Raw genomic sequence first — 27,726 nt, forward strand, 5'->3', positions numbered from 1 at the left:
AGCTGAATTATTTCACCCAGTTTTCCACCATGGGAGGAAAGGTCCAGGTGGAAGACCCACTTGATAAAATTGAGGGCTGTCTTGGCATTGCCTTGGATGACCTTGAAAGTGCCTTAGGAGATCCTGTCACTGTCCCTTCTAGGCCTGCCAAAGGAGTCACAGTGTGGCTGGGGATTCATGATAACAAGAGCAACTCTTCTCTGCAGAGGTGGCCTGGCAGTCGGTTGGCTTGCATGGATCATCATGGCGAATGACTAATCTGGAGTTACTAAGAAGGAGGTACCCACAGGAATGCCCTTTGCCTCTTAGGAAAATGCTATAAATCTTGAGACTCTGAGTCATGAGGCCACATGGCGAGGCGTGGTACGTGGTACAGGGTTAGGAACTAGTAATAAGAAAAATGGGTAGCCCAGTGGGTTGCTATGGAGTCAAAGGATGAATCACACTCTTGCCTTTCCTCCAAGTAATCTTTGGTCATATCAGGGATAGATACAACTTGTGCCCTTGCTGTTTAGTGTGTGTACTTAAGCCTAATCACGGGCTGGACATCCCTTACTTCCTCACCTGCACATTCCCATGAGCCCTTTGGTGTTAACTTCATGTTCCATAAAGCTGACAAAAGGATCTTGCTATGATCGGGGTGTGCTTAGAAATTTATAATTTGTACACAGGCAGTAAACGGTTCATTACTACCCAACCCAAAGCCCTATAGCTCTTCTAAGATAAGTGTTAAAAAGGTTTGAATAGGGCGGCGCCTGTGGCTCAGTCGGTCGGGCGCAGGCCCCATATACCGAGGGTGGCGGGTTCAAACCCGGCCCCCGGCCAAACTGCAACCAAAAAAAAAAAAAAATAGCCGGGCGTTGTGGCGGGCGCCTGTAGTCCCAGCTACTCGGGAGGCTGAGGCAAGAGAATCGCTTAAGCCCGGGAGTTGGAGGTTGCTGTGAGCTGTGTGAGGCCACGGCACTCTACCGAGGGCCATAAAGTGAGACTCTGTCTCTACAAAAAAAAAAAAAAAAAAGTTTGAATAAAGTCAATCAAAATATAATGGAATGACTTCAAGGTACAGATTACTGTGCTACTTGAAATAAAGGACAAGCACATATTAACTCTCAGGCAATGGGTTGGCCGATTTCTACCAATGCAGAAATTCCCTGGATGAAAGAACTTCAGGTGGAGAGTGAGGGAGAGTAGGAGGTAAAGATGAGAGTGAAAAGAAGTTTTCACAGCTGAGCAAAACAGGTGACAGAAACAAAAAGGAAGGAAGAGAAAGTGGGAAGGAAGGAAGGAGGGAGGGAGGGAAGGAAAAAGGAAAGGAAGGGAAAGAAAAGAGAGAGGCCGGGCACCGTGGTTCACACCTGTAATCTCAGCACTCTGAGAGGCAGAGGTGGGTGGATGGCTTGAGCTCAGAAGGTCAAGACCAGCCTGAGCCAGAGCAAGACCCCATCTCTAAAAAACAGCGGGGCGTTGTGGCGGGCGCCTGTAGTCCCTGCTACTTGGGAGGCTGAGGCAAGAGAATTACTTGAGCCCAAGAGTTTGAGGGTGCTGTGAGCTGTGATGCCACAGCACTCTACCCAGAGTGACTGAGTGAGACTCTGTTTCATAAAAAAAAAAAAAAAAGAGAGAGAGAGAGAGAGAGAGAGAGAAATTAGAGGAGAAAGTAGAGCCACTTTAGAGTTAGAGAGCTCTGAAGTGGTTACAGTACTGAGGCCTTGTCTCACTTCTGCCTTTGGATTTTGTGTATTCCTTTTGCCCCAGCCCCTCTTATTAATGTCCTTTTTCTGCTGAGCCTTGCCCAGGCAGGGTTCTGCTGCCCGACACCCAAGAGCCCACAGTAGAGACCACCTGTCTTGCAGAGGTGGGTACCGCATGGCTGTCAGTATTGTCATCACAGTTACGCTGCTTGACTCACTGAATCTCACGCTGTCCCCCCACAGCTGGGGGTCAGTCTGTTCCGGGAACTCAGTGCTGCATTGAACCTCCCCAGCTGGGCAGCCCGTCCCCAGCGTAGCCTCTCTTCACCCGGCTTCATCTTGGCCTTGCTCCCCAGCTCTGGCCTCTACCTGGGCCTCTCCAGGACTGCTGTTCTGCTGCCCGCTCCTTTCCTCCACTTCAAAATCATACTCTTTTTTCCTCCCCTGAGAACACACAGACTTGCTTTGTGATGATTTTCCCCTAGACTCTTACTAAAACTGGAACAGCCTGTTCAGGAGAAAAAGCAGAGGCCCTGCTGGGGACAGGCAGGGGTGCTCACACTGCACACAGACCTCAGGGCCTGTCTGGGCTGTGGCAGAGTGGGGCGGAACAGGGCTGGCTGGTTTCTGCTCAGAGATCCTTCCAGATTGGCCCGTTGGCAGTGTGCTGGGCATATTTTCAATGCATCTGCCAGCCAGCAACCATAAATATCTCTGTGGAATGAGCTGGGGAGATCTGGCTTGTTCAGAAAATCAGACAACAGAGAGGATTGTCCCCTTGCTGCACGTTTGGAGGGCATGCCCTGTGCTCTGAACCAACCAGAGCAGAAGCAGGGCTGCAGCCTTGCAGAGCATCCGGCCGCAGGCAGCCAGCTGGCTGTTTACTGGCACTGGGAAGCCTGTTGGCTACAAAAGCATATTCCCAGTAGTGCCAAGAGAGAGGCAGCCCCGGTGGTGGGCATCTCTCACCAGCGGGCTCCTAATCTGAGTTGTAGGTCAGAACTCTCCAAATACCTTGTTACCATTAACAGCAACGCTGTTCATGATCGTGGAAACCTCAGCACTACTGGCCCAGGTGCCATTGAAAGTTAAGGTCACATGTCTTAGAATCGAAGGGGGAGCTATACCTAGCGTAGAATTGGAGGTGGGGGAGGAATAAGGCCAGGAAAATGCAGTTTATGTTTTTTTTTTTGTAGAGACAGAGTCTCACTGTACCGCCCTCGGTAGAGTGCCATGGCGTCACACGGCTCACAGCAACCTCTAACTTTTGGGCTTACGGGATTCTCTTGCCTTCTCTCCAGCCTCCCGAGCAGCTGGGACTACAGGCGCCGGCCACAATGCCCGGCTAAGTTTATGTTTATAGAGATGAGAATGAGCCCTTCATAGGGCCAAAGAAAAAGTGAGAGCTGGGTAACTGAATCCTGGGGGGCGTACTGGTCCAGGATCAAGGGGAAATTTGCCTGCGCAGGTATGGCATTGCAGGAAGTAACTGCTGGTTATTGCAGCACTTGGAGATAAATAGTTTCAACTGAACTCGGCCCTACTGCCCAGGGCCCATTCTGCCCTTGCTACCAATTCATCCATCCATTTATCCATTCATTGTGTCATCATCCAGTAATATCTGTCTGCTGTTCTCCGGACACAGCTGTGCTCCCTGCCCTCAGGGAGCCTCAGCCACTGGGTCAGACCCACACATAACATCTAACCACAGTGAGTGATCACTGCTGGGTGGGAGAATGGGCTGGTGCTGTTAAGGACAGAGCAGGAAAGAATTTCTCCTGGGAGGGGGAAGGTGGGGCAGGACTGGTGGAAACAGCCTAAACCAAGCCAGCGGGAAGGGAGTGCCAGGCGTGGCCACAGAGATAAGAGAGGATGTTGACATGGGCCTTATCACCTGTCAGGAGCTGTTCTAGGCATTTTCTATACCCAGCAGTTCTCAACCTGTGGGTCGCGACCCCTTTGGACTGTATAAAAGGTTTGTGGCATTAGAACGGTTGAGAACCACTGCTTTAATCCCTTAATCCTCCAGGAAACTGAACCACACAGAGGCAAATAACTTGATCAGGGTCACACAGCTGGTTGGATTCAGGGGTTGACAACGTGTAGGGAGGCCTGAGGCTCAGGCTGACCCGGGCGCAAAGGGTATGCAGAGGAGGTAAGAGCTTCCCAGCCATGTGCCTTGTCAGCACGAGGGCTCTGCCTCCAAGGCCTGGTGCCAGGGCAGGAGAGCCCAGCGGAGTAAAGGAACATGTGCAGGGCTGCAGAGAGGTCAAGAGCAGCAGGAATGGGGACATCATTGTTGCTCCCCTTGAGAGAGTGTTTTCAGCAGGATGGTGTGTGAGGAACAGAAGCTGAAGAACATAAAAGTATTCTTCCTAAACATTGCAGGCAGGTCGAGAGAGGAAACCAGAGCATGCTGCTGGCAGGGAGGAAGAACCAGGTAATAAGATGAGATTGAAAGTGGACAGGGAACAAAGAGACAGGCAAGATGAATTAGGGACAGTGACAACTTCTCACAAAGAACAGGCATTTGTCCTAGAATGTGACTCTCACCTCTAGTCTAGGGCTCTTTATATGGTCAGGATCTTAACCAGTACCTAGTATAACACCAGCCCTGAATGAACACAGGCTAACTGGCAGAATGACGTCTCTTTTTCTTAGATAAGAAGATCAGAGTCGCTGGAGCCAGTGCTCCTGGTGGTAGGAGATGGAGAGATGGAGAGAATCATCTTCAGCTGGTGATGGGGAGCAGGTGCAGGCGCAGCAGCCAAGGGACCAGTTGTTGAGCTGTGACCAGATTCACCAGAATTCATAGAAAAGCCTGGCTGGAATTTTCATTTTTAAAAGCAAGGGGGGCTGAGCGCAGTGGCCACACCTGTAATCCCAGCACTCTGGGAGGCCAAGGAGGGTGGACCCCGTCTCTACAAAAAAATTAAAAGGTTACCCGGACATCATGGTGGGCACCTGAGTTCCCAGCTATTTAGGCGACTGAGGCAGGAGGATCGCTTGAGCCTGGAAATTCAGGGCTGCCGTGAGCTATGATTATGCCACCGCACTTCAGCCAGGGTGACAGAACAGAACAAAAAGCAAAGAAAGGAATGGAAGGCAATGAAAATGATTCCCTTTAGAGATACGCTCCAGAAGTCATGCGGCTGAAGACTTGGGAAGCTCAGTGAGTCATGGTAGGCATGGCACTGCCATTATCATTTTCTTTTCTTTCAAGAGCTGACACACCCAGGATGAATATGAAGTAACCAGCTCTATTTCCTAGTGTTTCTCGGGCAGGCGGAATCTTTCTAAAGTAAGTACCTTTACAGGTATGCTACTTTTTCAATTGTAAGTGTGATCAGGTCTGGGGAAAGAGTGTTCCTTCCATTTGTGTCTTTTTTTTTTCCCATTGGGACTTTTAAGTTTTGTATTAAATCTTTTTTCCTTTGTTCTAATCTGGTGAGAAAGCACAAATTATATAGCTGTTTGCCAAAAAACACAATGGTGGCAGCTGATCCTCATTCATGCACCTCTGTAATTAAGATGAGGCTGATAGGGTGGCACGGTGGCCACACCTGTAATCCCAGCACTTTAGGAAGCCAAAGCAAGTGGATGGCCTGAGCTCAGGAGTTACAGACCAGCCTGAGCTAGAGAGAAACCCCATCTCTACTAAAAATAGAAAAAATCAGCCAGGCGTTGTGGCGGGTGCCTGGAGGCTTCAGTGAGCTAGGGTGAGGGCACAGTACTGTAGCCTGGGTGACAGAGCAAGCCTGTCTCAAAAAAAAAAAAAAAAAAAAACCCAAGGGCAGCACCTGTGGCTCAGTGAGTAGGGCACCGGCCCCATATACCGAGGGTGGCGGGTTCAAACCCAGCCCCGGCCAAACTGCAACAAAAAAATAGCTGGGCGTTGTGGCGGGCGCCTGTAGTCCCAGCTGCTCGGGAGGCTGAGGCAAGAGAATCGCGTAAGCCCAAGAGTTAGAGGTTGCTGTGAGCCGTGTGATGCCACAGCACTCTACCCAAGGGCGGTACAGTGAGACTCTGTCTCTACAAAAAAAAAAAAAAAGATGAGGCTGGGCGGTCCCTATAGCTCAGTGGGTAGGGTGCCGGCCACATAGACCAAGGCTGGTAGGTTTGAACCTGGCCCAGGTCAGCTAAACAACTGCAACAAAAAAAATAGCCAGGCATTGTGGCAGGCTCCTGTAGTCCCAGCTACTTGAGAGGTGCTTCCTGACTGTGTTCAGACTATGGAATATGACCTGTTATTGGGTTGCAAAGTCAGTTTAGAGCCTCATGGATAAAAACTGTCAGAGCGCAGGATTACTTGGCGAGTTTGTTGGTGTGTCTACTAGTTTAAAGTAAAATATATTTCTTTTTTTTTTTTAAGACGGAGTCTCACTCTGTCACCTGAGGTTGAGTGCCATGGCGTCACAGCTCACAGCAACCTCTAACTCCTGGACTCAAGAGGTCCTCCTGCCTCAGCCTCCCAAGTAGCTGGGACTACAGGTGCTCGCCACAATGCCCAGCTAATTTTTCTATCTTCAGTAGAGATGGGTCTCACTCTGGCTCAGATTGGTCTCGAACTCCTGAGCTCAGGCATCTGTCTGCCTTAGCCTACCAGAGTACCAGGATTGCAGGCATGAGCCAGTGTGCCGGGCCTTAAAATATATTTCTTATCGTGAGTCATGGTCAAAAAGTTTGAAAGCCCCAGGGTGGCGCCTGTGGCTCAGTCGGTAGGGCGCCGGCCCCATATACCCAGGGTGGCGGGTTCAAACCCGGCCCCTGCTGAACTGCAACCAAAAAATAGCTGGGCGTTGTGGCGGGCGCCTGTAGTCCCAGCTACTCGGGAGGCTGAGGCAAGAGAATCGCTTAAGCCCAGGAGTTGGAGGTTGCTGTGAGCTGTGTGAGGCCACGGCACTCTACCGAGGGCCATAAAGTGAGACTCTGTCTCTACCAAAAAAAAAAAAAAAAGTTTGAAAGCCCCACTTTAGGAAGATGACTCTGAAAGAGTGTGTGAGGGAAGGCACGGAGGCTGGGAACCTAGTCAGGAGACTCTCATCCTGGCCCAAGTGGGCAGAGGAGGGGTCTGGATGGGAAGGAGGAGCCGTAGGAAGTGAAGGGCGAACCTGAAGGATTCTGTGGGGTGGGCTCAGGGAGAGGGAAGAATCAGTTAGGGATGATACAAGTCACACTCGGGAGCTGGAGGTCATGCTGGTGTGCGTAGTCTCGGGCAGTTGGGAGGAGGGGCTGACAGGAGGGCAGGTCAAAAGACCACAGAAAAGACACACAACCAGGGCGGGGCCTGTGGCTCAGTGAGCAGGGCGCCGGCCCCATATACTGAAGGTGGAGGGTTCAAACCCAGCCCCGGCCAAACTGCAACCAAAAAAATAGCCGGGTGTTGTGGCGGGCGCCTGTAGTCCCAGCTACTCGGGAGGCTGAGGCAGGAGAATGGCCTAAGCCCAGGAATTGGAGGTTGCTGTGAGCTGTGTGATGTCATGGCACTCTACCGAGGGCAATAAAGTGAAACTGTCTCTACAAAAAAAAAAAAAAAAGACACACTACCAGCTAGTACTGGAGCCCCCTCCCCACCCATGAGGGAAATAACGAGAAATGTATATAACACTCTTGGCAAGGAGCGAGGGCTGTGGTTCATTCAGAAGCAGAGCCCTGAACGGGCCAGGCTCCGCAGCTCAGGCCTATGATCCCAGCACTCTGGGAACCCAAAGCAGGAGGATCGCTGCAGCTCAAAGTTTGGAAACCAGCCTGAGCAAGAGGAAGACCTCATCTCTACTAAAAATAAAGAAATTAGGTAAGTGTGGTAATAGGCTCCTGTAGTCCCAGCTACTGGGGAGGCCGAGGCAAGAAGATGGCGTGAACACAGGAGTTGGAGGTTGCTGTGAGCTGTGACGATGCCACTGCACTCCAGCCTGGTGACAGAGGGGGTCCTGAATGAAGGGCTGACTCCAGAGCTGTGGGCAGAGGACCCACCTGGGGGGATGAGGCCCTCAGAGGTTAGTCACAGTAGGAATCTATTGGTGCTGCCTTGTCACGCTGACGCCGTGCCCAGGAAACAGCCAGTACACAGATTGAAGGTACAAGGTTGCAAGAGGTGAAGCTCCCCCTAGGTGCAGGAGAGCCTCAAGTAACCTCCCCTGTGGCCTTTTATTGAAATGATATTCAACAGGTGTGGGGGGCCCCATGCACAAGGACTAGGTGCTTAATGATCACTACGTGGTCTTTCCCCACAGGCTTGACTTCCACCCTGATGCACCACAAATGTTCAAAGTCCAGCACCTGTTTGCTAACGAACGCCTGATCTTATCTTGTTAGAGCACTCAGTTGCTTTGAGGGCTTGTCTCCAGGTTGCAAAATATCTCTATGCCGGCCCGGAAATTGTCCTGTTCCCAGAGCCTCCCTCAAGAACTGGTGACTGTTCCTATAAGCATGGTGCTTAGTCTTCTACAGGAATCCCTATTTTTAGTAGAGACGGGGTCTTGTTCTCTCTCCAGCTGGTCTCGAACTCCTGAGCTCAAGTGATCCATGGGCCTTGGCCTCCCAGGGTGCTGGATTACAGGTGTAATCCGCTGTGCCCGTCCATCAATACGGTATTAAGGTTGGTTCTATCCCAAATCTATAACTTTAGACAATCTGAACAGTTCTGAACCTCATTTTTCTTTTTGAGCCTCAAGCTGTTGCCCTGGGTAGAGTGCTGCGATGTCACAGCTCACAGCAACCTCAACGTCTTGGGCTTAAGCAATTCTCTGGCCTCAGCCTCCCAAGTAGCTGGGACTACAAGCGCCCCTACAACACCCGGCTTTTTTTGTTGTTGTTGCAGTTGTTGTTTAGCTGACCTGGGCCAGGTTCGAACCCGCCAGACTCAGTGTATGTGGTTGGCACGTGAACCTCATTTTTCTAGCAGATGAGCAGCCCTAGACCCCGGAGCATGCCTGACCTCTCCTGGACCTTACAGCACAGGCGGGCAGCATCCCATACACAGCCCCAGACCACTCGAGGCCCTCTCACAGCCTAGCTCTCCGGCAGCCTGCTCAGCTTAGTCTGAGCCCCGTGTAGGACTGAGCGGGGCCTGCTGGTCCTCGCCTGAGGTCCTGCAGCTTCCTGATGACTCACTGCCTCGTGCCCAGGCCTCCCCCACTCCCTTGACTTCAGGAAATCACTTTCAAGAATGATCTCAGGGGCGGCGCCTGTGGCTCAAGGAGTAGGGCGCCGGTCCCATATGCCGGAGGTGGCAGGTTCAAACCCAGCCCTGGCCCCCCCAAAAAAAAAAAAAACCAAAAAAAAAAGAATGATCTCAATATTTTTTTTAACAATAGAAAATGACTTTCACCTACAGGGAACAAGATCAACAACCCCTGGTGCTGTGAACCCTCAGCCCCAAATTATACTCCAAAAGGGGCTTTTTAAAAATCAGGCTTTGGAGGAAGAGTTTGGTGTACAGGGCTCTGCTGGGGAAGGCAGCGCTGGTGACCACTTTGTTTCCATTGCTCCTGAGAAATGATCAGAACCCTCTTGCACGTCACACAGGGGGAGACACTTTAGGAGAAGCTGAAGGTCTTGCTCCATTGCCCAGGCTGGGACGTAGTGGTGCCATCACACCTCCCTGCAGGATGAACCCTGGGCCCCAGTGAGTGTTCCTCCTTTTGACCTCCCAAAGGATGGGGATTATAGACATGAACCACCACGACTGGCCCTACGTATATTTAAAGCACAAAATTAAAATCAAATAAATTAAAAAGATAAAATTCAGGGGCAGTGCCTGTGGCTCAAAGGAGTACGCGCTAGCCCCATATACCGGAGGTGGTGGGTTCAAACATGGCCCTGACCAAAAACTGCAAAAAAAAAAAAAAAAGATAAAATCCAAATCACCAGCAACCTCAAAATCACTCCTGGCAATCACTCCTGGCAAGAGGGTCCCCTGAGCCCAATACGGAAGTGCTTAAGAAGTGCTGGGTGACCTTAGATGGAAAAATGACCTGAATGTCAAACCAGAGAAAGAGGTAAGCAGTGTGCGGGGGCTGTGGATAGCACACAGGCTTGACTGTGTACCAGCCTGGTTCAGATCCTCATCCTACTGTTTACACGAGGTCCTGCGGTGAGCACCTTATCAAGTATATAACCCCAGTAAAATGGGTGCAATGCGTCTGGCTTCAGAGTCGTCGGGGGAGATCGAGACCACAGCTGAAGCATTCCCCACGATTAGCTGGCCCCCAGCAACTTTAGTTCTCTGCTGTCCTCCACAATGCCACAAAATGCACTGGGGTTAGAGGGTGTCTGCCACCTCAGGAAGGCGTGTCTTTTGATAGTTTTTCCAGAGACAGATGACTTTTTATCACACCAACTACAACCACACCTGGCCCTTCTGCTGTCAATGACACATTTGCAAGATGGTGTGCAGGCCCCACGTGAATGTCCCACACAGAGGAGGTGCTGGCCACCCTTGCACCCGCATGTGATGGAAGCAGGCCAGCCAGCCCACGGCCTGGGTCAGAGACTAGAGGAGCAGAACATGCTTGTCAAAGGGCACGAGGAACTTCTCTCATCTGCCTGGGCTTTCCCTTCCTCTTTTTTTCTACCTCCCCCAGCCCAGCTTAGGAAGCAGAAGAAAAATAAAACCAAAGGCAATTTCCCCCCACTTTGATCATTTGCGTGAAAATGAGAGTCTCATCGCTAATTAAATGCCGGGTTGCAATGTCTTGGCAGGAGGTGTGTTGACTGCGGAGATGGGTGTGGCTGTCACGCTAGGGTGTTAGTCTCCCGGTTCTTCTTTTGGGCTCCCCCAGCTGGTCTTTCAGAAGCATTTACTCATAGGAACCAGGGGTTCAGCTGGTTTCAGGGCTAACTGTCCCCTCAGATCACTTGACTGAAAGAAAGTTTTGACAGCATGGTATCAACACAAAAATAGAGACAGACCAATGGAATAGAACAGCAAACTCAGATATAAAACCATCCACATACAGCCACTGCCCTTTGACAAAGCAGACAATATACACTGAGGGGAATAATCCCTATTCAGTGAGTGGTGCTGGGAAAATCGGATAATCACGTGCAGAGGAATGAAACCGGAAACATATCTCTCATCACTCACAAAAATTAATTTAAGATGGATAAAAGACTTACATGTGAGGCATGAAACCATAAGAATTCTAGAAGAAAATGTTGGAAAAATTCTTCTAGATATTGGCCCAGGCAAAGAATTTATGAAGAGGCTGTCGATGACCATCCCAGCAACGACGCAAATAAATAAATGGAACTTGGTTATGTTGAAAAGCTTCTGCACAGCCAAAGAAATAATCCACAGAGCAAACAGACAACCTACAGAATGGGAGAAAAGATTCAAAAGCTATACATCCAATCAAGGGCTATAACCAGGATCTAAAAAGAAGTCAAGAAAATCAGCAAGAAAAAAAAAAATCAAACACCCTCATTAAAAAGTGGGTAAAAGATGTGAATAGAGGGCGGTGCCTGTGGCTCAGTCGGTAAGGCGCCGGCCCCATATACCGAGGGTGGCGGGTTCAAACCCCACCCCAGCCAAACTGCAACCAAAAAATAGCCGGACGTTGTGGCGGGCGCCTGTAGTCCCAGCTACTCGGGAGGCTGAGGCAAGAGAATCGCTTAAGCCCAGGAGTTGGAGGTTGCTGTGAGCTGTGTAAGGCCACGGCACTCTACCGAAGGCCATAAAGTGAGACTCTGTCTCTACAAAAAAAAAAAAAAAAGTGAATAGAAGGATCACAAAAGAAAGAGACAAAGGCCAGTGAGCATGAAAAAGTGCTCAACACCGTTAATCATCAGGGAAATGCAAATTAAAGCCAGGGTGAGATACCACCTACCCTTGTTGGAATGGCTTTTATTAAAAAGTCCAAAAATAGGGTGGCACCTGTGGCTCAGTGGGTAGGGCGCCAGCCCCGTATATCAAGGATGGCGTGTTCAAACCTGGCCCTGGCCAAACTGCAACAAAACAATAGCCGGGCGTTATGGTGGGCACATTTAGTCCCAGCTACTGGGGAGGCTGGGGCAAGAGAATTGCCTAAGCCCAGGAGTTAGAGGTTGCTGTGAGCTGTGTGACCCCATGGCACTCTACTGTGGGTGATAAAGTGAGACTGTGCAATAAAAATTAAAAAATAAATAAAATAAAATAAAAAGTCCAAAAATAGGGCAAGGTGCTCTGGCTCATGCCTGTAATTCCAGCATCTGGGAGGTCAGGCGGGTGGATCGCCTGAGCTAGAGCAAGACCCCATCTCTAGAAATAGCTGGACATTGGGGTGGGTGCTACTTGGGAGGCTGAGGCAAGAGGGTCCCCTAAGCCCAAGAGTCTGAGGTTGCTATGAGCTGTGATGCTACAGCACTCTACTGAGGGCTGGGTAGGGGGGACATGGAGTGGGGGCTGGGGGCATGGGTGAGACTGTACCTACTGGGTACAATGTATAACACCCAGGGATGGGCACACTCACAGCCATGATGCAAACATTACAAAACATAACCAAATGTAACTGTGTAACCAAGATATCTGTATACCTTAACACTTTGAAATAAAATAAAGTTGTAAAAAAGAAACACAGGAATAGTTTTGAGCTTTGAGGAAAACGAGCAAGGTCTTCCAAGTCTTGTCTGTCAGCCTTCAGGTTCCAGCGAGCCTGCCTCTCGGTGGCCACAGATGCTTAACAACCAGGATGGCCGTCTTCCAGTTTCAGAGATCTGAACCAATGTATGCCCTAAAAACAGATCTCACTTCCAAAGAAGCCCTCTCTGCCTGGCTACTCAGGGGTGTGCCCCGGATGCTGGGTAAAGCCCATCTAGCTTGGAGTTCCAGAGAACCTGGGGGCTTGGAAGAGACTTGCCCAGACAGGTCACCTCCCAGTCACTTGTTCCTGACCCATGGCTCCCTCCACCCTCAGACCTCAGAGGGCTGAGTCCCGGGCTCAGCTGACCCTGCATGGTACTCCGTGGCCTGGGCAGGGACACTGTGGCTGCACACTGAGCAGGTGAGTGCCTCTGAGAACCCATCTTGGAAAAGTTTCACAAAATCCGTGGTCTAGATCCTCTCCGCCTGTGTCTGTTTGCTTTTTATGTTGCAAGAATGTGACCTAACAGCCTCCACACCCAGATGACTCAGCCCTGGCTCTAATGAGTGTTGTTTTTCAGGCCTTCCTGGGGTGAGGCCTCCACCATAAGGTGGAAATGTTGGCCAGGTGCCCCCCAGGCTGCAGCACTGCCCTGTGAGGAGGAGCTGGGGTGGGAGCTAAAAAATGCTCCCTACAGTGGCCAGAGGGAAAGGGAAGGGGAAGCTGCCCCAGCAGCTCAGTCACTTAGGAAGCTAAGTCAGGGGTCCAGAAGGACGTACACAGAGGAACTGGTTTCAGAGGAAGTTGGCTAACCGGCTTCCTCTTACTTACAGAAATCGACAGTTGGGTATCTTCCTAGGAGTATGTGAAGAAGCTTGTCTAACTTTTAGCTGCTTGGCCTGTTTTTTTTGTTTTTTTCCAGACTGAGGCAGGCTCTGTTGCCCTGGGCTAGAGTGCGGTGGCCTCAGTTTAGCTCACAGCAACCTCAAACTTCTAGCCTCAAGTGATCCTCCTGCCTCAGCCTCCTGAGTAGCTGGGAGGATCCCACCACAATGCCCAGCTAGATTTTTCTATTAACAGGGTCTGGCTTTGCTGGGGTTTGTCTTTAACTCTTGAGCTCAGGCAATCCACCCTCCTCGGCCTTCCAGAGTGCTGGGATTACAGGCTTGAGGCACTGGACTGGCAGATCCAATGTCCTTTGAGGACATTCAAGTGATAAAAAAAAAAAAAGAAAAGAAAAATGACCACACAAAATACAAAGATCAACTGTAAAGTTTCTGAGGCAAAATGCAGAGCATATATAAAATGTTTACATTTATATATAATATATAATTTGTAATTCAAACATTCTCAGAGACCTGGCTAAAAAAAGAGTTGGAAGAGAAAAAGAGATGACAGTGTCCTCGAGCCCCGGGAAAGGCCAAACGCCAGTGAAGTGGCCCAGAAGAGGCTTCAGTGAATTACCTTTAAACACATGCTTCTCTTTGGAAAGGAATGCTTAGGGAAAGTGTATTTTTTTTTTTTTTTTTTTTTTTGTAGAGACAGAGTCTCACTTTGCCGCCTTCGGTAGAGTGCCGTGATGTCACAAGACTCACAGCAACCTCCAGCTCTTGTGCTTCTGTGATTCTCCTGCCTCAGCCTCCCAAGCAGCTGGGACTACAGGCGTCCGCCACAAGGCCAGGCTATTTTTTGGTTGCAGTTCAGCCGGGGCTGGGTTTGAACCCGCCACCCTCGGTCTATGGGGCTGGCGCCTTACTTATTGAGCCACAGGCGCCACCCTAGGGAAAGTGTATTTTTTAATTACTGCTCTTACTGAATGGGTAAACCTTAACTGATTCACACCCTTTGGTAGAGATTATCAGACATCACAATTCAGGCCTTCTTGCAAAAATGCAAGCACATTCCATTTATTAATGGGCTGTAACAAAAGCAGACTTAACTTAAACAATAATTACTTTCATGGAAAATGAAAGAGGCACAATTCACGGTTCGTGCATTCACCTGTGACTCCTGTGTTTGCTGCACGTTGTCTGTGAATGATATGACACAAGACAGCCCTGAGGCATCTGCTCTGGGGACACGATGGCTCTGCCAGGATCACATCCTAGTTTGTGGTCTAGTTGACGAAATTTGCATAATATACATAATATACACCCCTGAGCCCGTCCTCAGGGCAGCCATCCAGCCCTTAAGTGGGCACACTGGGCTGGCTCTGTACCCAGGAGGAAGTGTGAACCTCCTGGCTGCCATGTGGGCCCATTGCCTGGCTCCTGGCCACACCCATAGGATGTTTTGTTTTGTTCTGGGGAGTACCTTTTAATGTGGTAGAATTTCAATCTTACAGAAAAACTGTCACTAATGGTATTTTTGTCTTATTTACTATTCTCTTACACACAGTGCCAAAAAATGTATACACATTTTAAGAAAGAAAAAAACTGTATTAAAATTGTAATATTCAGGGGTGGTGCCCTTGGCTCAAAAGAGTAGGGCACCAGCCCCATATTTCAGAGGTAGCAGGTTCAAACCCAGTCCTGGGGCGGCGCCTGTGGCTCAGTGAGTAGGGCACCGGCCCCATATGCCGAGGGTGGCGGGTTCGGACCCAGCCCCGGCCAAACTGTAACAGAAAAATAGCCGGGCGTTGTGGCGGGCGCCTGTAGTCCCAGCTGCTCGGGAGGCTGAGGCAAGAGAATCGCGTAAGCCCAAGAGTTAGAGGTTGCTGTGAGCCGTGTGACGCCACAGCAGTCTACCGGAGGGCGGTACAGTGAGACTCTGTCTCTACAAAAAACAAACAAACAAACCCAGTCCTGGAAGGGGGAAAGGAAGGGGGGCAGAGGGAGGTGATTGGTGGGATTACACCTGCAGTGCATCTTACAAGGGTATATGTGAAACTTAGTAAATGTAGAATGTAAATGTCTTAACACAATAACTAAGAAAATGCCAGGAAGGCTATGTTAACCAGTGTGATAAAAATGTGTTAAACGGTCTATAAAACCAGTGTATGGTGCCCCATGATCGCATTAATGTACACAGCTATGATTTAATAATAAAAAAAAAAACACAGTCCTGGACAAAAACTGCAAAAAAATAAATAAAATTGTAATATTCACTATATACCAATAACAAAAGATAAATACATGTAATTGTCAGAGCCACATGAAGGAAACAGCCAGGATGAGGATTGAGAGTACAAGCTGCCAGAGGTGAGGCTCACTAGAGGTGCAGGAGAGCCCCGAGCAACTTGCACAGTGGCTGTTTGTTGAGGAGATACACGGCAGAGCAGTGTGAGGAGTGCTAAGTAATGACGGGCAGAAGCTACCGTGCTTAAAGAGGAAATTACGTGCTCTTTCTCCACAACTCCCACAATGAAGTACCATAAAATGTTTAAGGTCTACATTCTGGAACACTGAGTTACTTGGGAGCTTGCCTCCAAGTTACAAGGTATCTCTAGGCTTGGCAGGAGGAATGCCTTGCTCCCAGCGTTTCCTTTGATGTGTTAAGAACCGGTGACTGTCCTTGCAAGCATTATGGTCATTCCTCCACGCCTAGCACTGAGCATCTCTTGTAGTTGCAGGTCACACGTGACTTGAGTATTACAATTTTTTTTGTGTGTGTGTGGTTTTTGGCCGGGTCTGGGTTTGAACCCGCCACCTCCGGTATATAGGGCCAGTGCCCTACTCCGTTCAGCCCCAGGTGCTGCCCCATTTTTTTTATTTTTTTGAGACATTCTCAATGTGGGTAGAGTACAATGGCATCATAGCTCACAGCAGCCTCAAACTCTTGGGCTCAAGCGATCTTCTTGCCTCAGTTTTCCTATTTTCAGTAGGATCTTGATTTTGCTCAGGCTGGTCTTGAATTCATGAGCTCAAGCCATCCACCTACCTCGGCCTTCCAGGATGCTAGGATTACAGGCGTGAGCTACTGTGCCCAGCCAAGTATTACTAATTTAATATAGTTCTTCACTTTGTTAAAATGTGTATACATTTTTGGGGACCCTTTGTATATACGTGTGTATATATTTCTTTAGTGAGTGAGGTGGCTCACTCCTGTAATCTCAGAAACTCAGGAGGCTGAGTCAGGAGGATTGCTTGAGGCCAGGAATTTAAGACCAGCTTAGAAACCCCATCTCTAAAAAAAATTTTAAAAATTAGCTGGGCACAGTGGCACGTGCCTACAGGGCTAGCTACCTGGGAGGCTGAGGCAGGAGGATCTTCTTTTTTTTTTTTTTGCAGCAAATATCTTATCTATTGGAACAGGCAGGAGGATCTTTTAAGCCCAGGAGTTCATGGCTAAAGTGAGCAGTAATTGAGCCATGGCACTTTAGCCTGGGCAACCAAGAGTGAGACCTTGTCTCTTAAAAAAGTAAATAAATAAAAATAAATTTTAGAAATTTCTTTTTTTTTTAACAGACTCAATTCGCTTTATTATCGCATAAAAAACCTATGTTGTAGCCACAGCTGGAGCCTGGGTCCTCTGCACAGAGACTCTGGTGTGGGTCTTGACAAGATGGTCAGTGAATTCTTTTTTTTTTTTTTTTTTTGTAGAGACAGAGTTTCACTTTATGCCCCTCGGGTTGAGTGCCGTGGCATCACACAGCTCACAGCAACCTCCAACTCCTGGGCTTAAGCGATTCTCTTGCCTCAGCCTCCCGAGTAGCTGGGACTACAGGCGCCCGCCACAACGCCCAGCTATTTTTTGGTTGCAGTTCAGCCGGGGCCCGGTTTGAACCCGCCACCCTCGGTATATGGGGCCGGCGCCTAACCGACTGAGCCACAGGCGCCGCCCGGTCAGTGAATTCTTGGTAAGGAGACTTGGTGAACACTGTCTCTTTCCAGAGATCAGGAGTGAGATAGCTGTAGGTCTTGGAAATGGCATCAAAAGTGGCCTTGGCAAAGTTGCCCAGGGTAGCAGTGCAGCCCCTGGCTGAAGTGTAGCAGTCATCAATCCCAGCCATCATTAGCAGCTTCTTAGGCACAGGCGCTGAGACAATGCCAGTTCCTCTAGGAGCAGGGATGAGACACACCAGCACAGAGCCACAGCGGCCTGTCACCTTGCAAGGAACAGTGTGAGGCTTGCCAATCTTATTCCCCCCGTAGCCTCTCCGCACTGGGATAATAGAGAGCTTGGCCAGGATGATGGCACCTCGGATGGCAGTGGCTTAGAACACTTAACACCCAGACCAACGTGACCATTGTAGTCCCCAATAGCAACAAACGCCTTGAACCTGGTCCGCTGACCAGCGCGAATCTGTTTTTGCACTGGCATAATCTTCAAAACTTCATCCTTAAGAGATGCCCCCAAGAAAAAAATTAAGATCTCAGATTCCTTAATGGGCAGAGAGAAAAGATATATCTCCTCCAGGGATTTGATCTTCATGTCCTTGACCAGGCGGCCCAGCTTGGTGACGGGCATCCACTGTTTGTCCTTGGCCTTGCCTCCGCGAGCTCCACGGCCTTGGCCTTGGCCCCGACCCCGGCCACGGATGCCGCTGCTGAAGCCTTCACGGAAACCACCAAGGCCTCCCATTTGAGTGCCCCCGGGGCCTCCAGGCCCTCCCGCTGCACTGGCGTCATCCGCCATTTGGTGTTTTCATCGGAAAAAGCAATTTTAGAAATTTCATTGGCTCTATGCCTGTGGCTCAAGCAGCTAAGGCACCAGCCACATACACCTGAACTGGCGGGTTCGAATCCAGCCCGGGCCTGCCAAAAAGTAGCCGGGGATTGTGGTGGGCGCCTGTAGTCCCAGCTACTTGGGAGGTGGAGGCAGGAGAATCACTTGAGCCCAGGAGTTGGAGGTTGCTTTGAGCTGTGATGTCACGGCCCTCTACCCAAGGCAACAGCTTGAGGCTGTGTCTCAAAAAAACAAAAATTTCATTAATGCTTCTTACTAAACAATTTAAGGGTAAGGTGGAGATAAGGTGCCTCTTTACATTTATAAACTTCAATGGGCACTTTCCAAGAACAAGACATTCTTTTTTGCAATCTTGGCCGGGGCTGGGTTTGAACCCGCCACCTCCAACATATGGGGCCAGGGGCCTACTCCTTTGAGCCACCGGCACCGCCTGAACAAGACTTTTTACGTTCCCACAGCACAGTTAGCAGAGGCAGGAAATTCAGCTTGACCACAGGAATACTATCATCAGTTGCCCTAACTAGGTTCATTTTTTCTCCTGTGTCCAAGATGATACGCATTTATTTTTTCCTTTTTATTCATTTATTTTTTGAGACAGTGTTCTACTTTGTGTCCTTCACTGCAGCCTCAAACTCCTGGCCTCAAGTGACCGTCCCTGTCTCAGCCTCCTAAAGTGCAGGGGTTACAGGTATGAGCCACTGCACCCAGCCACACACAATATTCAGTTGCCTGTATGTTTCCTTTCTGCAAGCATCTTAGTGGGAGGCACATAATATTGGTTTATACCAATACAATCATGTTAGATTTGATGACTTTTTTTTTTTTTTGAGACAAAGCCTCAAGCCGTGGCCCTGGGTAGAGTGCTGTAGCAGCACAGCTCACAGCAACCTCCAACTCCTGGGCTCAAGCGATTCTCCTGCCTCTGCCTCCCAAGTAGCTGGGACTACAGGCGCCCGCCACAACACCTGGATATTTTTTGGTTGCAGCCCTCGTTGTTTGGCGGGCCCGGGCTGGATTTGAACCCGCCAGCTCAGGTATATGTGGCTAGTGCCTTAGCTGCTTGAGCCACAGGCACTGAGCCATGGATTTGATGACTTGATCAAGGTGGTTCTGCCACTGTGAAGTTATTATTTTTTCCTTTGCATATAGTCAGTAATTTGTGGGAACATGCTTTGCAACTCTATTTTATTTCTTTTTCGTCTTCTTTTTTTTTTTTTCTGAGACACACTCACTCTGTTGCCCAGGCTAGAGTGCAGTGGCGTCAGCCTAGCTCACAGCAAACTCAAACTCTTGGGCTTAAGTGATCCTCTGGCCTCAGCCTCTGGAGTACCTGGGACTACAGCTGTTATTTCATTATTTATTTATTTATTTATTTTTTTGAGCAGAGTCTCACTCTGGGGAGGCAGGTAGGTTGACCTCTCTTTCAGGGGCATGCAAGGGAAAGCAGTGCAGACATCCCATCTTTGGGGCTGGACCAGGGAAGATGAAAAGAGCCCGAGGTGCCAGCAGGACGGACTGTCCCTGTACACCAGAGTCAACAGGTGGGACAGGACTGAAATGAAGCTGAAGTTGGTTAAACTGTTGGCAGTTAGATGGGGAACCTGGCTTGCTCCCCTGCAGGGACAGAACTGATTTTCCCCTCTCCCTTCCTAAATATATTACCCACTCCCTGCCTTTTACCCAGCCTCTCTTTCCATCCAATCTTCCTAGGGATTTGGGATTCTATTAACCATATCTTTTTTTTTGCAGTTTTTGGCCGGGGCTGGGTTTGAACCTGCCACCTCCGGCATATGGGGCCGGCACCCTACTCCTCTGAGCCACAGGCGCCACCCTTAACCATATCTTTTGGTATTTTTGCATTTTGCACATGTGCTTTTGTTAGAAATCAATAAAAGCCTTTTGAAGAGGACAGAGATTTGCTGCATTGCCCAGCCTGCTGCTCAGCCTGAGATAACATAGCCTTTCTCCCCTCCCCACCCATGAGTTCTCAGATTCTGTGTCTTAAACTGGTGCAGTTTTTTTTTGTTTTTTTTTTTTTGAGACAGAGTCTCACTTTGTTGCCCCTGGTAGAAGGCTGTGGCGTCATAGCTCACAGCAACCTCAAACTCCTGGGCTTAAGCAATTCTTTTGCCTCACCCCCCATGTAGCTGGGACTATGGCGTCCGCCACAATGCCCAGCTGTATTTTTGAGAGAGGAGGTCTCACTCTGGCTCAGTCTGGTCTTGAACTCCTGAGCTCGGCAATCCACCAGCCTTGGCCTCCAAGAGTGCCAGGATTACAGGTGTGAGCCACCTTGCCCGTCTTGGTGTAGATTATTTTTCCTCAACGTCATTTCCCAGTTGGCTCTCAAACCAAGTCGGCAGCTTCAAGCCCAACACATCCCCCTGGGTAGAGTGTGGTGGCACCATAGCTCATAGCCATTTCAAACTCTTGGGGAAGTTCCTCTTGCCTCAGCCCCCCAAGTAGCTGAGACTACAGGTGCCCACTGTGATGCCTAGCTAGTTTTTCTATTTTTGTTTTATTTTTAGTAGGCTGGTTTTGAATTCCTGAGCTCAAATGATCCACCAGCCTCAGCTTCCCAGAGGGCTAGGATTATAGGCGTGAGCCACTATGTCCAGCCTAATTTTTGTATTTTTATTAGAGATTTGTATTTTTACTCTTGCTCAGGCTGGTCTTGACCTCTTGAGTTCAAGGATCCTCCTGTCTTGGCCTCCCAGAGTGCTGGGACTATAGGGGTGAGCTACTGCACCCAGCCTAATTATCCTATTTCTTATTAAACTTTTACTCACCAGTTTTAGCATCCACAGATGACTCTCTCCCTGTCATTCCTTCTATGTTTATTCACTGGCATTCTGCTGCAGTGAAGAGATTTCCCTTCACATCCATTTATTTTTTAATTCATTTATTTGCAACAGTATGGATTTTTATTTTCTTTAATGGGATAATGATCCATCACAAATATTATTTGCTTCGATGCTTAAATTGCCTCAGATATGACCAATAGGAGCCCCTTCAGCTGACTTCTGAGTCCTTTCTTTTTTTTTTTTTTTTGAGACAGAGCCTCAAGCTGTCATCCTGGGTAGAGTGCCATGGCATCACAACTCACGGCAACCTCCAGCTCCTGGGCTCAAGCGATTCTCTTGCCTCAGCCTCCCAAGTAGCTGGGACTACAGGTGCCCGCCACAACGCCTGGCTATTTTTTGGTTGCAGCCATCATTGTTTTTTGGCGGGCTCGGGCTGGATTCGAACCCACCAGCTCAGGTGTGTGTGGCTGGCCCCTTAGCCGCTTGAGCCACAGGTGCTGAGCCAACTTCTGAGTCCTTTCAATATATGCTGTTGTTCTTGGAGCTTTCCTTACTTTTTTGGCACAGGTAGGCTCATCCTCTACTTTTCCTGCTCCATCTTTGAAATAAGCCATTTCTTTTTTTCTTTTTTTTCTTTTTGAGATAGAGTCTCTCTTTATTGCCCTTGGTAGAGTGCCGTGGTGTCACAGCTCACAGCAACCTCCAGCTCTTGGGCTTAGGTGATTCTCTTGCCTCAGCCTCCTGAGTAGCTGGGATTACAGGCGCCTGCCACAATGCCCAGCTATTTTTTGTTGCAGTTTGGCCGGGCTGGGTTCGAACACCCTCAGTATATGGGGTCACGCCCTACCCACTGAGCCACAGGCGCCTCCTGAAATAGGCCATTTCTCAAAGGTCCCTAGTAGGAAATAGTATTTAGAAACCAAGAACTGGGTGTTCAATTTGCTCATTCCTCCCAGGGTGGCATTGGTTCCAGGCCCTCTCTCTCAGCAACAATGAGGAAGTATTATTACACACACAGACACACAGAGAGAAACATGTGCACCCACAGAAACACACACAGAAACAGTGACACAGATACCACGTGTCTTAGAAAACGTGAATTTGTACAAACTCCAGCTTCAGTGTGACACACACCCTTTCCATACATGTAGCTTTTTCCCCAGCATTGAGAAATCTGGCTCCCGTTACCTTTAAGCACAGAAATACATAGAAGATAGTTTCAGAATTGCTAGTCCATAGCATTCCTAAAAGAAAACCTAACTGGAGTCCACTTTGTTTACATTTTTTTTTGAGACAGAGCCTCAAGCTGTTGCCCTGGGTAGAATGCTATGACATCACAGCTCACAGCAACCTCCAACTCCTGGGCTTAAGCGATTCTCTTGTCTCAGCCTCCCACGCAGCTGGGACTACAGGCACCCACCACAACACCTGGTTATTTTTTGGTTGTAGTTGTCATTGTTGTTTTAGCAGGCCCGGGCTGGATTTGAACCTGCCAACTTTGTTGTATGTGGCTGGCGCCTTAGCCGCTTGAGCTACAGGCACTGAGCTGCACTTTGTTTACATTTTTAAGTGAAATTTACATACATTGAGATGCACACATTTTAAGTATGAGATTCAATAATTTTTGCTGCATAAATACACCCAGTAACTCATCCTCCTTTCACGAAGCAGCACCTTCAACCCGTATCTACTCAGGCCCTTCCTGCTTCTCTCCAGTTATTCCCCCAACCCTGAGGGGACAGGCCACTACCGCTCTAGGGTCTGCTTAGTGTAGGGACATCAATTAAGAAGTCCCATCTTCCTCTTGTGCCTCCACAGTCTGCCCCATTCTGCCCCCAGTTGAGCCTGCCCTTTGGAGCTCCTGCTGATCTGGCACTGGCCCTGTGAGCATTTGATCAGGTCCTAAAGACTCTCTGGCCTGGAATATGCTTCCAGAATAACACAATTCACCAATCACAACTCCTCAGGATTTGGCAAATAGCACCTGGTAGCCCTGCTCGGTGCCTGGGTTCTGCTTCTGTTCCTACATCTTATCTAGCTTGGTAATGGTTATAGTCCCCCTCCAGGGATGGTCTGAGCCAAAAGCTGGGGAGGTCTTCTCACAAGGGCAGCTGTGATCGTGACAATGACAGACAGGAACTTGCGGCCTGTGGGTGTTCAGCAGATGTGAAACCACTCAGCCCACCACCAGCTAGCGTAGCAAGTAGCCAGGGCTAGGGCCAAGCAGAGAAGGTGGGTGGCCCAGGAGCCTGTAAATGCTTATGAATCACTCCCTTTCAGTACCTCTAAGGTTGGCATAAACTAGATGGTGCAGTGCAGAAACCAAGGTGGGGCCTTAGAACCAGGAAGTCGTGCCCATGTTAATATTTAGAAAGCGGTGGCGTTACTAACAGCTTATACCCCCAGGTCGCTAGAGAAGAAAGCCAGTGTGACTGAATCACCAGCACTTCTGAAAAGGCTCTTTGACCTGGAAGCACCTAGCTCTGCTCTCCACGTTGGCCCTTGACTGTGTCTGCAGCAGAATAAGCCGGTGCTTGTTCTGCGTCTCTTGTGTGCTTGGATCCCCCTTACGAGGCTGAAAGCTCCATGAGGGAGGTGACGCTGCTGTGCATTTTTCTCCTGTCTCAGTACCAGCTCTGTCGTGACCAGGAGATACTCCTGAATCCAACGGAGGCGTCTCAGGGACCTGGATGAGGCCCTGTTCCATTGTGTCTGAGTTCCTGGTACAGTGCCGAGCACAGAACAGCCAAATTGTCTGAATAAATCACCAATGAATTCCACTAATTGTTCCTGAATCAAAGTGTTATCCTTGTCAGGAGTCTGCATTTTAGAGGATGACAGTGGGCAGTGCTCAGTAACCCAAGTAGAATGGGACTGTGGGCACAGGGAGCCGAGTGAGAAGGACATTTAGGAGCAGCTGCTCTGTTGCTCCCTCTTCCCGAGGCCCTCAGAATGTTGGGCTATTATTTTAAGGGGACCTTATGTTCTTCTGATAGCCCACTTTGGCTCTCAGCCTTTCTTGACTTTTCTCTCTCCTGTTCAATTTTCATTTGTTTCTTTTGCCCCAAGAACAAATCAGCTGTAGCACTTTCTTCTAAAGAGGACTGCAGGCCAGCAAGGTGGCTCATGCCTGTAATCCCAGCACTCTGGGAGGCCAAGGCGGGTGGAGTGCCTGACTCACAGGTTTGAGACCAGCCTGAGCAAGAGCAAGACTCCCATCTCTAAAAATAGCCAGGCACTATGGTGGGCACGTGTAGTCCCAGCTACTCGAGAGGCTGAGGCAAGAGAATCACTTGAGCCCAAGAGTTAGAGGTTACTGTCAGCTGTGATGCCACGGTACTTTACTGGGGGCAACAAGTGAGACTCTGTCTCAAAAAAAAAAAAAAAGGGGCAGCACCTGTGGCTCAGTGAGTAGGGTGCCGGCCCCATGTACCCAGGGTGGTGGGTTTGAGCCCAGACCCGACCAAACTGCAACAAAAAAATAGCCGAGCATTGTGGCGGGCACCTGTAGTCCCAGCTACTCAGGAGGCTGAGGCAAGAGAATTGCCTAAACCCAAGAGCTGGAGGTTGCTATGAGCTGTGATGCTCTACCGAGGGCAATAAAGTGAGGCTCTGTCTCCGAAAAAAAAAAAAGGATTGCCGACACTAGCATCATCCTGCGAGGCTGTCCTTGTGGCAAAGCTTCTAAGCTTTCAGTTCTTACCTTTCCAGCAAGACTGTGGACTCAGATTGTGAAGACACCAGCAGGCAGGTAACCAGGGGCTTTGCATGGCTGGATTTCCTGGACAGGCCAGGAACATGCCAGGATTTGGCTCCAACTCTGCACCACTCAGGTGCCCAGTTGTGTGGCTTCTGCCCCTGCCAGCCTCCTGGGGCTACGGACTCAGTATGCACAGCCCTTCCTACACTTAACCTAGGTTATATCAATCATCCACCTTCCTAATGAATCCACCTGCCGCTGGTTTTGATGTAAAACTATTGGCCATGATCCCAAATTTGTGACTGGCCTCCTACTGGGGCCACCACTGGGCCGACTAGTCCCTGAGAGACATGTGTAGGGGGCAAGGCCAGGGAAACAGACCCTTTAGTGTTTCACACAGAACTTCACCCCAAAAAGCCGGACTAGGCCCCAGCTGGATGGGAAGGTCTCATTTGGATCTAAGGCTAATCTATGTCTCTCAACCTTGCCTTCAATTAGAATCCGCAGGGGAACTTTAAAAAAATACCAATTTCGGCTCAGTGCCTATAGCTCAGCAGCTAGGGTGCCAGCTACATACACCTGGGCTGGCGGGTTTGCAATCAGCCCAGGCCTGTCAAAACAACAATGACAACTACAACAAAAAATAGCCGGGCGTTGTGGTGAGCACCTGTAGTCCCTGCTACTTGGGAGGCTGAGGCAGAAGAATCACTTAAGCCCAGGAGTTTGAGGTTGCTGTGAGCTGTGACGCCACAGCACTCTACCAAGGGCAACACAGTGAGACCCTGTCTCAAAAAAACAAAACAAAATCAATTTCTAGTCCCCACTCCCTGAGTTTAATTAGACTGGGATGAGGCTACAAGTTCATCAGTATATTTCATATATAATTACAAATTTCTATCATGATTTTAATTGTTATAAAATGTCCCATGAAGTTAGCACACTGTTTACCTGACATCTGTTGATCATTTAGTTTGTTTCTGAATTTTAGCTATTACAAAAGGAGCCATAATGACAGCAATTGTCACATAAATTTTACTTTTTTGAGGTTTCTGTTGGATTTCAAATTTTTTTTTTTGAGACAGAGTCACACTTTGCCACCCAAGCTAGAGTGTCGTGGCCTCAGCCTAGCTCACAGCAACCTCAAACTCCAGGGCTCAAGCAATCCACCTGCCTCAGCCTCCCAAGTAACTGGGACTATAGGCTTCTGCCACAACACCAGCTAGTTTTTCCATTTTTATTTATTTATTTATTTTTGTAGAGACAGAGTCTCACTTTACCGCTCTTGGTAGAGTGCTATGACGTCACACAGCTCACAGCAACCTCCAGCTCTTGGGCTTATGCGATTCTCTTGCCTTAGCCTCCCAGCAACTGGGACTACAGGCGCCCGCCACAATGCCCGGCTATTTTTGTTGTTGTTGCAGTTTGGCCGGGGCCAGGTTTGAACCGTCTACCCTTGGTATATGGGGCCAATTCCCTACTCACTGAGCCACAGGTGCCGCCCTAGTTTTTCTATTTTTAGTAGACTGGGTCTTACTCTTACTCAGACTTGTCTCAAACTCCTGAGCTCAAGCAATTCCTTCTCCTCGACCTCCTGGAGTGCTAGGATTAGAGGTGTGAGCCCCAAAGAGTATTTTAGACTCTTAGTATTATCAAATATCTTTCCAAAAGTTTCTTAACCAATTTCTACATATTCTAGAATAGATGAGATTGCCTTTTTATCTAGCATTGGATATTTGCCAGCATAACAAAATACATATTCTATACTTCAGTATATATGTCTCTGCAGTCATGAGCTGCAGACACGGTGTTTTGGTCAACAACAGACCACATAAACAAAGGTGGTTCCATAGGATTAGAATGGAGCTGAAAGATTCCCACTGCCTAGTGATGTCATAGCTGTGGGAAGGCCGCAGTGCAACGCTTTGCCTTTTCTATGCTCAGATGCCCAGATCCTTACCTTGGTGTTACAGCAGCCACAGCACTCAGCATGGTAACTCACTGAGGCCATCGGCTGTGCCCTGCAGCCTGGGAGAGCAGGGGTCGAGCCCTCTGGGTCTGTTTGTGTGCACACAGGATGGTGGCCTCACCACGCACTTCTTAGAACATGTCTCTGTCGTTAGTGACATGCGACTGTATTTGAGGCAGGTATGCTGAGGAGTGCAGGGGGAGGACACAGCAGAAGGAGTGGAGTTGGGCCTGTCCTTCAGCCCTGCGGGTCTCTTGGTCTGACAGCCAAAGCCCAGAAAGGACCCCAGGGAGAGGGGTGCCCAGGGAAAGATGAAGTATCCTCCTCAGGCTTCAGCCCGTCTGGCCCACGCTCCCCTCTCTGGGCTTCCTGGGAGGGTCTCTTCTTCTCCAGCTGCCCAGGACTGGAAGTCCACCCAAAGGGAACCAAGAGCATATGACCCCAAAGACAGAAAACACAGTTAACAAGGGCCTGTCACGAGTAATCGGCAGTGTGCAGCTTTTCCAGCTCAAAGGGAGTCGGCTTCTCAGTTCCTGGTCCCTCTCTCAGCATCCTCCGCCTGTGCTGACAGCCCCATCAACTGCGTTTCCATCCCCCCTCCCCCCCAGCCTTTGTCAGGAAGAACGTCTGGGGCGTCATAATCAAGGCAGAAATGACTAGGGCACAATTATGCAGTCCCCCCCGCCCAGATGTAACCTGGTGTTAGCTTAGCGTGCATGCTTCTAGACGGCTTCTGTCAGAGCTCATCAACTCCTGCATGTGAGACTGTGTGTGCCCACAGATTGTTTTATGCCAAACATGCGATCAGGCTATGTATTGTTCTCTCCATCTTTCCTTTATCATTGAACACTATAGCACAGACTTCTCCCCATGGTAGTTCATAAGGAGCTGCCTCATTCTTTTTCATGGCTGTGTGATCACCATGGTCTACGATGACATCATGCAATTTCACATTTCTGCTGTGGGCTGCTTCTTTTGTTTTCTCTCCATCTCTCTCTTTTGTCCTTTTTTTTTTTTACCCAAGCTAGAGGGCAGTGGCATCATCACAGCTCACAGCAATCTCAGACTCTTGGGTCAAACAATCCTTCTATCTCAGCCTCCTGAGTAGTGTGGACTACAGGTGCTCACCACCACGCCTGGCTAATTTTTCTTTTTTGTTTTTTTTGGCCGGGGCTGGGTTTGAACCCGCCACCTCCGGCATATGGGACTGGCACCCTACTCCTTGAGCCACAGGCACCGCCTGGCTAATTTTTCTGTTGTTAGTAAAGTTGGGGGTCTTGCTCTTGCTCAGGATGGTCTCAAGCATTCCTCCCATCTGGGCCTCCCAGAGTGCTAGGATTGCAGTTGTGAGCCACTGTACCTGGCCCTTTTCTCT

General features: G+C 49.3%; 1 protein-coding gene, 2 long non-coding RNA genes and 1 pseudogene across 3 annotated transcripts in view; 2 read left to right on the forward strand and 2 right to left on the reverse strand.

The window, feature by feature from the left end:
- SOCS4 (suppressor of cytokine signaling 4) overlaps positions 1 to 27,726 on the reverse strand; it is a 119,676-nt gene that overhangs the window by 44,370 nt on the left and 47,580 nt on the right. The gene's annotated exons all lie outside the window — the stretch shown is intronic.
- The window catches only part of LOC128587174 (uncharacterized), a 33,227-nt gene continuing 9,252 nt past the window's right edge, over positions 3,752 to 27,726 (forward strand). The window contains exons 1-2 of the long non-coding RNA XR_008380541.1: positions 3,752 to 3,846; positions 4,915 to 4,992. This is a non-coding gene — a long non-coding RNA (uncharacterized LOC128587174). The remainder of the gene's footprint in view (positions 3,847 to 4,914; positions 4,993 to 27,726) is intronic.
- On the reverse strand, positions 16,691 to 17,958 carry LOC128587172 (40S ribosomal protein S2-like; annotated as a pseudogene).
- LOC128587173 (uncharacterized) lies at positions 18,163 to 20,891 on the forward strand. The gene is made up of 3 exons (XR_008380540.1): positions 18,163 to 18,569; positions 19,267 to 19,890; positions 19,927 to 20,891. It is a non-coding gene; the product is annotated as an uncharacterized LOC128587173 (long non-coding RNA).

This window comes from Nycticebus coucang, chromosome 6 (genome assembly GCF_027406575.1).
Source record: "Nycticebus coucang isolate mNycCou1 chromosome 6, mNycCou1.pri, whole genome shotgun sequence".
Lineage (NCBI taxonomy): Eukaryota > Metazoa > Chordata > Mammalia > Primates > Lorisidae > Nycticebus > Nycticebus coucang.